General features: G+C 33.3%; 1 pseudogene; it reads right to left on the bottom strand.

Annotated features, from left to right (window-relative positions):
- Positions 1–10,479: 10,479 nt before the first annotated feature.
- Positions 10,480–12,770, bottom strand: LOC139890310 (protein SRG1-like; annotated as a pseudogene).
- Between the last annotated feature and the right edge of the window lie 264 nt (positions 12,771–13,034).

Here is a 13,034-nt window from a genome sequence, read left to right as displayed (position 1 = left end):
GTTGTGTATTAATGCAACGAACGAAGGTGATTGCTTATGCGTCTAGACAATTGAAGATTCACGAACAAAATTATACGACGCATGATTTGGAATTAGGCGCGGTTGTTTTTGCATTAAAGACTTGGAGGCACTACTTATATGGGGTTAAAAGTATTATATATACCGACCACAAAAGTCTTCAACACATATTTAATCAGAAACAACTGAATATGAGGCAGCGTAGGTGGATTGAATTATTGAATGATTACGATTTTGAGATTCGTTACCACCCGGGGAAGGCAAATGTGGTAGCCGATGCCTTGAGCAGGAAGGATAGAGAACCCATTCGAGTAAAATCTATGAATATAATGATTCATAATAACATTACTACTCAAATAAAGGAGGCGCAACAAGGAGTTTTAAAAGAGGGAAATTTAAAGGATGAAATACCCAAAGGATCGGAGAAGCATCTTAATATTCGAGAAGACGGAACCCGGTATAGGGCTGAAAGGATTTGGGTACCAAAATTTGGAGATATGAGAGAAATGGTACTTAGAGAAGCTCATAAAACCAGATACTCAATACATCCTGGAACGGGGAAGATGTACAAGGATCTCAAGAAACATTTTTGGTGGCCGGGTATGAAAGCCGATGTTGCTAAATACGTAGGAGAATGTTTGACGTGTTCTAAGGTCAAAGCTGAGCATCAGAAACCATCAGGTCTACTTCAACAACCCGAAATCCCGGAATGGAAATGGGAAAACATTACCATGGATTTCATCACTAAATTGCCAAGGACTGCAAGTGGTTTTGATACTATTTGGGTAATAGTTGATCGTCTCACCAAATCAGCACACTTCCTACCAATAAGAGAAGATGACAAGATGGAGAAGTTAGCACGACTGTATTTGAAGGAAGTCGTCTCCAGACATGGAATACCAATCTCTATTATCTCTGATAGGGATGGCAGATTTATTTCAAGATTCTGGCAGACATTACAGCAAGCATTAGGAACTCGTCTAGACATGAGTACTGCCTATCATCCACAAACTGATGGGCAGAGCGAAAGGAAGATACAAACGCTTGAAGACATGCTACGAGCATGTGTTATTGATTTCGGAAACAGTTGGGATCGACATCTACCGTTAGCAGAATTTTCCTACAACAACAGCTACCATTCAAGCATTGAGATGGCGCCGTTTGAAGCACTTTATGGTAGAAAGTGCAGGTCTCCGATTTGTTGGAGTGAGGTGGGGGATAGACAGATTACGGGTCCGGAGATTATACAAGAAACTACCGAGAAGATCATCCAAATTCAACAACGGTTGAAAACCGCCCAAAGTCGACAAAAGAGCTACGCTGACATTAAAAGAAAAGATATAGAATTTGAAATTGGAGAGATGGTCATGCTTAAAGTTTCACCTTGGAAAGGCGTTGTTCGATTTGGTAAACGAGGGAAATTAAATCCAAGGTATATTGGACCATTCAAGATTATTGATCGTGTCGGACTAGTAGCTTACCGACTTGAGTTACCTCAACAACTCGCGGCTGTACATAACACTTTCCACGTCTCGAATTTGAAGAAATGTTTTGCTAAAGAAGATCTCACTATTCCGTTAGATGAAATCCAAATCAACGAAAAACTTCAATTCATCGAAGAACCCGTCGAAATAATGGATCGTGAGGTTAAAAGACTTAAGCAAAACAAGATACCAATTGTTAAGGTTCGATGGAATGCTCGTAGAGGACCCGAGTTCACCTGGGAGCGTGAAGATCAGATGAAGAAGAAATACCCGCATCTATTTCCAGAAGATTCGTCAACACCTTCAACAGCTTAAAATTTCGGGACGAAATTTATTTAACGGGTAGGTACTGTAGTGACCCGAACTTTTCCATGTTTGTATATATTAATTGAGATTGATGTTTACATGATTAAATGTTTCCAACATGTTAAGCAATCAAACTTGTTAAGACTTGATTAATTGAAATAGGTTTCATATAGACAATTGACCACCCAAGTTGACCGGTGATTCACGAACGTTAAAACTTGTAAAAAAACTATATGATGACATATATATGGTTATATATATAGTTAACATGATATTATGATAAGTAAACATATCATTAATTATATTAACAATGAACTACATATGTAAAAACAAGACTACTAACTTAATGATTTTGAAACGAGACATATATGTAACGTTTATCGTTGTAACGACATTTAATGTATATATATCATATTAAGAGATATTCGTACATCATAATATCATGATAATATAATAATTTAAAATCTCTTTTGTTATTATAAACATTGGGTTAACAACATTTAACAAGATCGTTAACCTAAAGGTTTCAAAACAACACTTACATGTAACGACTAACGATGACTTAACGACTCAGTTAAAATGTATATACATGTAGTGTTTTAATATGTATTTATACACTTTTGAAAGACTTCAATACACTTATCAAAATACTTCTACTTAACAAAAATGCTTACAATTACATTCTCGTTCAGTTTCATCAACAATTCTACTCGTATGCACCCGTATTCGTACTCGTACAATACACAGCTTTTAGATGTATGTACTATTGGTATATACACTCCAATGATCAGCTCTTAGCAGCCCATGTGAGTCACCTAACACATGTGGGAACCATCATTTGGCAACTAGCATGAAATATCTCATAAGATTACAAAAATATGAGTAATCATTCATGACTTATTTACATGAAAACAAAATTACATATCCTTTATATCTAATCCATACACCAACGACCAAAAACACCTACAAACACTTTCATTCTTCAATTTTCTTCATCTAATTGAACTCTCTCAAGTTCTATCTTCAAGTTCTAAGTGTTCTTCATAAATTCCAAAAGTTCTAGTTTCATAAAATCAAGAATACTTTCAAGTTTGCTAGCTCACTTCCAATCTTGTAAGGTGATCATCCAACCTCAAGAAATCTTTGTTTCTTACAGTAGGTTATCATTCTAATACAAGGTAATAATCATATTCAAACTTTGGTTCAATTTCTATAACTATAACAATCTTATTTCAAGTGATGATCTTACTTGAACTTGTTTTCGTGTCATGATTTTGCTTCAAGAACTTTGAGCCATCCAAGGATCCATTGAAGCTAGATCCATTTTTCTCTTTTCCAGTAGGTTCATCCAAGGAACTTAAGGTAGTAATGATGTTCATAACATCATTCGATTCATACATATAAAGCTATCTTATTCGAAGGTTTAAACTTGTAATCACTAGAACATAGTTTAGTTAATTCTAAACTTGTTCGCAAACAAAAGTTAATCCTTCTAACTTGACTTTTAAAATCAACTAAACACATGTTCTATATCTATATGATATGCTAACTTAATGATTTAAAATCTGGAAACACGAAAAACACCGTAAAACCGGATTTACGCCGTCGTAGTAACACCGCGGGCTGTTTTGGGTTAGTTAATTAAAAACTATGATAAACTTTGATTTAAAAGTTGTTATTCTGAGAAAATGATTTTTATTATGAACATGAAACTATATCCAAAAATTATGGTTAAACTCAAAGTGGAAGTATGTTTTCTAAAATGGTCATCTAGACGTCGTTCTTTCGACTGAAATGACTACCTTTACAAAAACGACTTGTAACTTATTTTTCCGACTAGAAACCTATACTTTTTTTGTTTAGATTCATAAAATAGAGTTCAATATGAAACCATAGCAATTTGATTCACTCAAAACGGATTTAAAATGAAGAAGTTATGGGTAAAACAAGATTGGATAATTTTTCTCATTTTAGCTACGTGAAAATTGGTAACAAATCTATTCCAACCATAACTTAATCAACTTGTATTATATATTATGTAATCTTGAGATACCATAGACACGTATACAATGTTTCGACCTATCATGTCGACACATCTATATATATTTCGGAACAACCATAGACACTCTATATGTGAATGTTGGAGTTAGCTATACAGGGTTGAGGTTGATTCCAAAATATATATAGTTTGAGTTGTGATCAATACTGAGATACGTATACACTGGGTCGTGGATTGATTCAAGATAATATTTATTGATTTATTTCTGTACATCTAACTGTGGACAACTAGTTGTAGGTTACTAACGAGGACAGCTGACTTAATAAACTTAAAACATCAAAATATATTAAAAGTGTTGTAAATATATTTTGAACATACTTTGATATATATGTATATATTGTTATAGGTTCGTGAATCAACCAGTGGCCAAGTCTTACTTCCCGACGAAGTAAAAATCTGTGAAAGTGAGTTATAGTCCCACTTTTAAAATCTAATATTTTTGGGATGAGAATACATGCAGGTTTTATAAATGATTTACAAAATAGACACAAGTACGTGAAACTACATTCTATGGTTGAATTATCGAAATCGAATATGCCCCTTTTTATTAAGTCTGGTAATCTAAGAATTAGGGAACAGACACCCTAATTGACGCGAATCCTAAAGATAGATCTATTGGGCCTAACAAACCCCATCCAAAGTACCGGATGCTTTAGTACTTCGAAATTTATATCATATCCGAAGGGTGTCCCGGAATGATGGGGATATTCTTATATATGCATCTTGTTATTGTCGGTTACCAGGTGTTCACCATATGAATGATTTTTATCTCTATGTATGGGATATGTATTGAAATATGAAATCTTGTGGTCTATTGTTACGATTTGATATATATAGGTTAAACCTATAACTCACCAACATTTTTGTTGACGTTTTAAGCATGTTTATTCTCAGGTGATTATTAAGAGCTTCCGCTATCGCATACTTAAATAAGGACAAGATTTGGAGTCCATGCTTGTATGATATTGTGTAAAAACTGCATTCAAGAAACTTATTTTGTTGTAACATATTTGTATTGTAAACCATTATGTAATGGTCATGTGTAAACAGGATATTTTAGATTATCATTATTTGATAATCTACGTAAAGCTTTTTAAACCTTTATTGATGAAATAAAGGTTATGGTTTGTTTAAAAATGAATGCAGTCTTTGAAAAACGTCTCATATAGAGGTCAAAACCTCGCAACGAAATCAATTAATATGGAACGTTTTTAATCAATAAGAACGGGACATTTCAACACTACTCTCCGACAGCGGCGTCAAAAAGTTGATGTGGTAACACCACACCTATATTAATTATACTAACTAAATGGTTTTAACAAACAAATCAAGAAACTAATATCGATCAATGTAATAAAGTATTAAGCTAGTACATATTCGTTTGACAGAGAGCGGTTGTTTTAGAATAAAAAAACTATTAGTTATTTTAAAGTAAAACTGTAAAAGGGGAGTTTTGTAATTAAACTAATGAAGAAAAGTAAATAATATGAATAGCCAGATGGACGAAAGAGTGCTCACTTTAATGCTTGAAAATTGACTAGGATTGCTTTTTAACGATTAAACTAGTTATTAATAGTTACAAGTAATCATTCACTTCAATCTCACAATATCAATGAACTAGACCTAATGAACTTTGTAAATTCACATAAACATCATACGTAGTTCTATTTACTTTGTTTAATCATTTAGACTCTTCCTTAGTTAAATTCACATAAAACCTAGTTTATAAAGATCTCTAAAGGATTCTGTTGGGGTGAAATGATGCATGCCTTAAGCCTATCGGTTTAATCCAAAGCACACGAGGTACCCAATGCGGCGATGGTGTGCGAAAAGTTTCCTTCTAACACACTCGTGAGTGATAAATGAGAGTATTCGATGTCGGTATCGCCATAAAAAATATAATATTATACAAAATTATTAAATATATCACCTTTCGTATTAACAAACGAATATTACAGTTCAATTAATAATCTTTTATTAATATAATTAATATAATTATAATTATATTAAGTTTTATCTTATTATATTTATAATATTTAAGATAATATAAATATATTATCTTATCGATTAAGAAGTATTAATTGTTAATACTATTATATTAAGTGTATACGATAAAATTTACATATAGTTTGTTTTATGATAATATAAGTGTATAGTTCTATGATCAATCAAATTTTGACATAATGTAATTAGTTTGTACTAAAAACATATATTATTAGAGGTATATATATATATATATATATATATATATATATATATAGCTAAAAGTTCAAACGAGAATCGTAAAAAATGCGAGAACTGCGAGAACTTTTGCTATATAAAGATTTTCACATGTAACTAGATTGAATCACGCATAAACCTTGATGAAGAGTATGAATAAACATAAAAGAGGTGAAAAACACTTATATTTTACCTATATAATTAAATAAATAGTTTCACGTTCACATGTTCGTATTTGTTTCTGAACATGTGAACAGTTTCATATAATTGACAATTTAACATGTAATTTGAGCTAATGAACATATGTTTGTTAATGATATGTCCATTAATTAACATTTGCATGTAATTTGTTGCATGTAAACGCATACAAACTATTAAATTAAATAGTTCTCGTAGTTCTCACATTTTTAGTGGTTCTCGTTTGAACCTGCCCACACACACACACACACACACACACACACACACACACACACACACACACACACACACACACACACACACATATATATATATATATATATATATATATATATATATATATATATATATATATATATATATATATTATTAACAATCAGTTTTAAAACAACTTTTTACGGGCTCATGTTTAATGCTTTATCGATTATTTGTGAATTGAGGTTAAACTGATTCTAACGGATGGACTCATAGCTTATGTGTTAGTATTCAATATTAATGTTTTCGATACAAATATTATCAGTAACAAATGATTTTTTTCATTTCAAGAGTATTATACATTTGATATGTTTATCGTATGTTTAAGCTTCGATTCGTGTTGTGAGATTGATTCGAATGATGTACAGTGAGTATATGATGAACGTGTTAATTATGAACAATGATGATGATGATGTTGAAGATTAAGAACACATATCTGAAACAATAAACTTTGTATATTGAATCTGTAATTGTACAATGAAGTTGCCAATGGAATTATTCACTAAGATTAATCCACGATTTTCTTCAAAAATCAACTTAATGATCAAGTTGATGTCACAAGTCAACTCAAGTCTCCAACAATGTGTTAGAGAGTTTTAGGGGGAAACACCTTGAAGGTGTGTGTAATTGTGAGCTAGGGAAGGAAGGCTTAGTATTTATACTCATTCTAAGTCACTTACAATTTAACACTAAGACTAGCAATTACTCCTTTGATCAATCATTAATCTATATCTATTATTATTAGGAATTTCTATTCCTAACAATCTCCCCCTTAGATATATGATGTGATTGATAATCTTCAGCTTTTGATAAATCTTTGAGAAACTCGTCTTTGCTGGAAATATTGATAAATCTTCAACTCGAAACTTCTTTAAAGCAATCTTTTCTCTAAAGCAATATTCAATCCTGAAACTTCATTGAAGCTCTAATGTTGAGGAGTATATAAGATACGTTGAGCAGACATCTTTAGCCATTGTGGTACACTGCAGCATTCGTCAAATCTTTATCTTTCTTGAAATGCTCGAGGAGAGAGAATATGAGTGCCATTTGAGGGGCATGTGATTTGAATTTATGTCTCCGAAAATCTTATAGATAATCTTGTGCTCCCCCTCAGATGTAGAGTGGTAACTTCCATTACTCCCCCTCTAACAAACAAATATTTTTAAACTAATACTCTAAAGTCTTGACATTTTGTTGCATTCAATCCGAGTAAAAGAATCTTTCTAGATGTCTTGTAATTTGTTGGATATGACAATATCATCTTTCATCAATATATTCTCCCCCTCATGATGAACTTGAATCTTCATGGTCATCATGCTTGGTTGATTGATGCAATAAATTACATACGAACATGTTAAGGGTATTTGAAATGTGTCATCCACAGCAAAACCTTAGTTTTAGGTTTGCGACACGGTATAAGTATCAAACCCTAACAAAATCACCTCGGGTTAAAAGAGCCAAGATGGGCAAGACACAGTAATTTTTGTGATAAAACTTTGATCCTCAGGGGAAACTGGATCTTCAGAAAACGTTTTTAGTTTTGTAAAAATCAAGCTAGTTATTACACTAGACATGTTTAAAATGGTCATGCAAGTTGTTATACTAGGCAAGTTGCCTTTAATAAAACATTTTCCGGATTTGGGGACCTCACCGGTATTGGTTGGTCCGGGAGTTACCTCAGCGAACGGTGAGGATGACTGATAACCGAAGTTTCAGCCGCCGTTAGCAAGCTATCCACCTCTATGATTGAAGTATCATAGAACTTTTTTGCGACTTTGCAGCTCTTGGTTATACCAAGCCTTCCAACAGTACTTAATACCGCATTGGTGTCGGTCGAAATCGATGTAATGTAGGAAGATGTTACATCGAGTCCCAAAGTCATTGATATGTCACGAGGTGACACATCTCTTTCAGTTGTTGCACTCTCCAAGGAGTGTGTGTAGTCAGGCTTAGAAACTGACTGATCTTTAAGGAGATCATCCTTCCGGAGGTCTGATAAATCTACCGAAGTAGTGTCATATTGCCTCTCCGTTGGATGAAACAGATCTCCCTCATCAAGATAAGTTTGACCTCCAGACTCTGTTTGATGTTGAGGCTCAACCCCATCATTTTGAAGAGTGTCACGAGGAGGACTTCTAGCCGATACGCAGGGTTCCTTTTCAAGATTTTTTGAAACCCCTTCGACAATTCTGGACTACAACTTCTGACATAAGCCAGACAATTGTGTCTTATCGGAAGACTTTACTTCCTTTTGAGGTGACTTTACACATTTATCAATTGATATTGAAGATAAGATAATATAACCTACTCCCCCTCAACATTTGCATGTTTAGAAGGATAGATTTTGAAATTTTCACTCCCCTTTGAAACAAGGTTGGTCCGCTTGTTCTTATAAAACCTCGATAACTGATGAATTGACAATGCAGCCTGCGAGAAAAACACCAAAGAACGGGTTTTACACTGTTATGTGTACAAAAGCCATCGTAAAATAAAGAAAAACATTTTTGGTCTTCAACATTTAAGAATAACAAAACATATTTTTGAATTTTGTGTTATCGAAAATAAAACAATATATTCACAAACTTTTCCTATTTATTAAACATTTTAAGAACGGGTTCTATACAAAAGTATACAATAGCCATTTTAAAGTCAAATCATTTTAGAAATGATTTTGAATGCCATTTATCGGCATTATCAATTTGACTTATCGACATTGCATTTCACTTTGGTTTGATACACGGTGTATCACTTGAAAATAAATTTTGTGGGAGCAATGGCAATGGAAAATCTTTTAACATAGCCAGAGAAACGGATCTTGGCTTAAATTTGAGTAACTCCGACGACGAGTACTTTTTTGGTGTTGAAGTGGATGTTTTTGATAAATTGTGTTTGGGCATCCACTTTTTAGAAGACGCTTGTCTATAAAATGAATTACTTTGTGTTTTAGAAACAAAGTCAATTTTCAAAAAACTTGAATAGGTGGATGATTTCTTTGGAAAACTTTTCTTTTGACGAATAAAAATCCATCCATATTGATCTTGAAATCCCGTTGGTTTCCCATTTTCCCCTAAAACAGTTACAAGGAACGGTCTATTCCTTTCGGTTCGGTAACTAGAATAGTCATTAGATCATGGGGACGGAGATTTCTTAGGTTGGGTTGAAGACTTCAATGGAGATTGAGTAGAAGTCTTCGAGGTATTGGGTTTCTAAGTTGATTTCCTCGGTGCCTTTGTAGACTTTGGAGGACCCAGATCTTTCGGTTTAGGGGTCTCTAAGTTCTTAGACGTTTCACTCGAAATCGGCTTTGAGTACATCGAGGATTGATGCAACCTTGGTCTTGGTTTAGTCTTTGAGATATTAACTTGCTTTTCTACTGTCTTAGGTGCAGACATTAAAGTATTGGACAAATTTGTCTCAAGAATTGAAACTTGGGTACCAACTGACACTTTGAGTTTTGGAGTGTCAGTGGTAGCTTGTTCAGCTTTAATCCTGGTTTGGTGTCTCAAATGTTCATCTTGAAGTTCTTGATATGCTTTCTCTATCATAGTCAATTGCTTTTGCAAATCATTTATTTGATGTTTTAAATCACAAGATGAATCATTTACGGTGGCCTCTAAAATAGTCGTTTGAACACCAATAGAAACATTCTTAACCACGTTTGGTGTGGTCGGAGAAATATCACAAAATGTAGTTTGAACACCCATCGACACCATTAGTAATAATAATACTAATTTATACAACTGCCGTACAACGCACAGACTCATAACACTAGTTAAATAATAAATCACGAATGATCTTTACTTTTGTGAAACGTTTGTACATAACAACAACGTTGATTAACAAATAGAAATTGACATATCGGTGAGTGAGCTAACGTTATCACTATTATATTCAATTCTTTCAACAAAATTTTCTGGTTCTTGAACAAGATAACAAAAGCTATAATTCTGAAGTGTTTCCCTTTAATTATCCTAGTTTCATACAATTCAAGTATGACTTCCCCTCATGTTTTCGAGCAAAAAATCCTCTAAAGTATTCTTCAACTGATACACGCCTAAAGTTTGCTACCTTATGTTGTGCCACAAGGCTTTTTGCAGGGCCTACTTCTGTACCAAACCCAGAGCTGTAGAATGTTGCCACTGAAAACCTCTCATTGTTTAAGTTCACCAATGCGCGATGCTCAATGCTCTTGTACACACCATTACTAACTATCTGCGTAACACACTTCAAATATAAAAACCACCGAAAACTAAAAAATAGAAGTGACAAGTTCAATCTATTTACTTATTACTGGTCTTTTGTTATTACCTCCATTATGTCACCAATGTTGACTACCAAAGCATTTGATAGAGGTTTAATGGTTACCCATTTTCCATCTTTTTGAATTTGTAGGCCGTCTGTTTGGTTAAGTTGATAAAGGATGGTTAAAGCATCTGCATCTGAATGTGAGGAGAATCCGAGAGCCAATTCAGGCTCGGGACACGGGGGATAGTAATTCATTCTCATTGCTTGATAACCGTCTTGAAACATTTCACTCATTTCCTCTGTGTTCATCCCTAGAGCTTTACCCATTTGACCCAAAATTGTCATTGCTAATTTATTTGTTTCTGCAGAGTAAGCTTCCAAACTATCCCTGCAGTTGATATCACACAAGTGCATAGGTTATAGGAATATAATACATTACCTGACCTTGGGAAATGGATTAAGGTGGCAAATTGGGCGAGTTGGTTCAGTTGAGTATCGGGTCAAAATGGGTCTTTTTCAAATGCATGAGGTAAATATCCTATATTGTACTTGGTGGTACATAGTAAAATACAGTTGCTTATGATTAAATATTAGTGTTTTTGTCTTGGTGTTCAACATTCGCTAATGTTTATGGTATTTTATTATAAGTCAATTACTCAGTTTCGTTAGATAATGAGATATGGAAATTGATAATGTGAATGATTCTTGAATCGTGTGAAAAGTGTTCCGACTGACTAGATGTCTAGGTTCACTAAATTTCTATAGAGATAAGACAAGAACAACAATTTGTGATTTTAACAATGAAATCACAAATCTAATATTAGATAGTTAGTATTCTCCGTGTGTTTTATATGAAAGCAATCTACCTTCTAAGAGAATTCGAATTTAGTTATATTAGTTGGAAAATGAAAGAGATAATCCATTCGTTTTGGCGGAAAATAACTTTCTAGTATTTTGGTTGGAAAATCGGTTGGATACAATCTTTTCAATGTGCGTTGTATATTTAATATATCGTTTAGGTTGGAGCGTCACCAAATCCGTTATCAAGCTATACTTGATAACTCTTGCTTTTACTAATACTCCAAAATACTAAAATGATTATTAAATGATACTGTCGTCACCAACAAGCTTTATGCTAGGTAGATGCAACATAGTATCTGTTAAGTAAGAAAGAGAACCTGAGGAGTGGAGTCAACTTTTGAAATAGCTGATATTTCCTGAAATGATGTGGAAGAGTTGTTAGGTGAAACATGTCGGACCAATCAAGTTTTTGGTCTTCTGATTCAACAAACAGTTGACCGAAACCTTCAGGGTTGTCTTCTTCTTCTTGCTTCCAAAGATATAACTTCTACTCCATTGGAAGATTAAATAACTCCAAAATTTCCCTCTTGAAATCCTCTAATAAGGACTCACTTATCCCATGGTTAATTACCTGTGTTTTTATTACCTTATGAGTTATATCTAATGCACACGTACATGATTAATTCAAAGTTATATACTTTTAGAGTAAAGAATCAATCATATACCCGTATATAGTGACACTGGTAAAGCTTTATATTACGTATTATCAAACGACAACTTTCTTACATCACTAACGTTGTACATTACGACGTTCTTCTTATTATTATTTTTATTTTTATTTATTTTTTCATTCATTTATTTATTTATTTTATGGATGCATAGAGTTTACTAAGTGAAAGGCTGACCTGAAAAAAACCCCATTCTTTACAGGCTGTATGAAGCTTATTGAGCTCAGATGAATATGTTAATGTGTTTTCAATCAAGTTGTGAAGATCAATAACTGGCACCGATGGATAAACAGCTAACGGATCATTAGATGATACAAATGAGGAATCGTGATGATCTAGTTGACGCACATATCGATCTGGGATCTTTGTTATATATTGTTGATTAACAAGTTGTTGAACACTTGGTATATTAAGTGATTTCCCAAAGTCAACCGTTTCTTGTTTTTGGTTTTCCATTGGTATTAAATCTCTTAATGATGTTGAAGATTTAAATACTATGGAAATCCATAAGGTATCTTTTGTTTTGTACAGTAATAGATATAAAAAAACTTGGATATGATATCACTTGTTCTTGTCTTATTGTCTTGTTAGTTTTAAATTGTGACTACATTCGATTCTTGTTCTTAGAAAAGGACGGATAGTAGAGGTCGAGATAAATGTTTTTGATGTGACTACGTTAGAGTTTTTAAAGAATTTCTTAGTTTATAGAGTCGGCTCTAT

The sequence above is a fragment of the Rutidosis leptorrhynchoides genome, chromosome 1 (genome assembly GCF_046630445.1).
Source record: "Rutidosis leptorrhynchoides isolate AG116_Rl617_1_P2 chromosome 1, CSIRO_AGI_Rlap_v1, whole genome shotgun sequence".
In the NCBI taxonomy this organism is placed as follows: Eukaryota; Viridiplantae; Streptophyta; class Magnoliopsida; order Asterales; family Asteraceae; genus Rutidosis; species Rutidosis leptorrhynchoides.
Note: the sequence above shows the minus strand (reverse complement) of the source record. Positions and strands in the feature narration are given on the sequence as shown.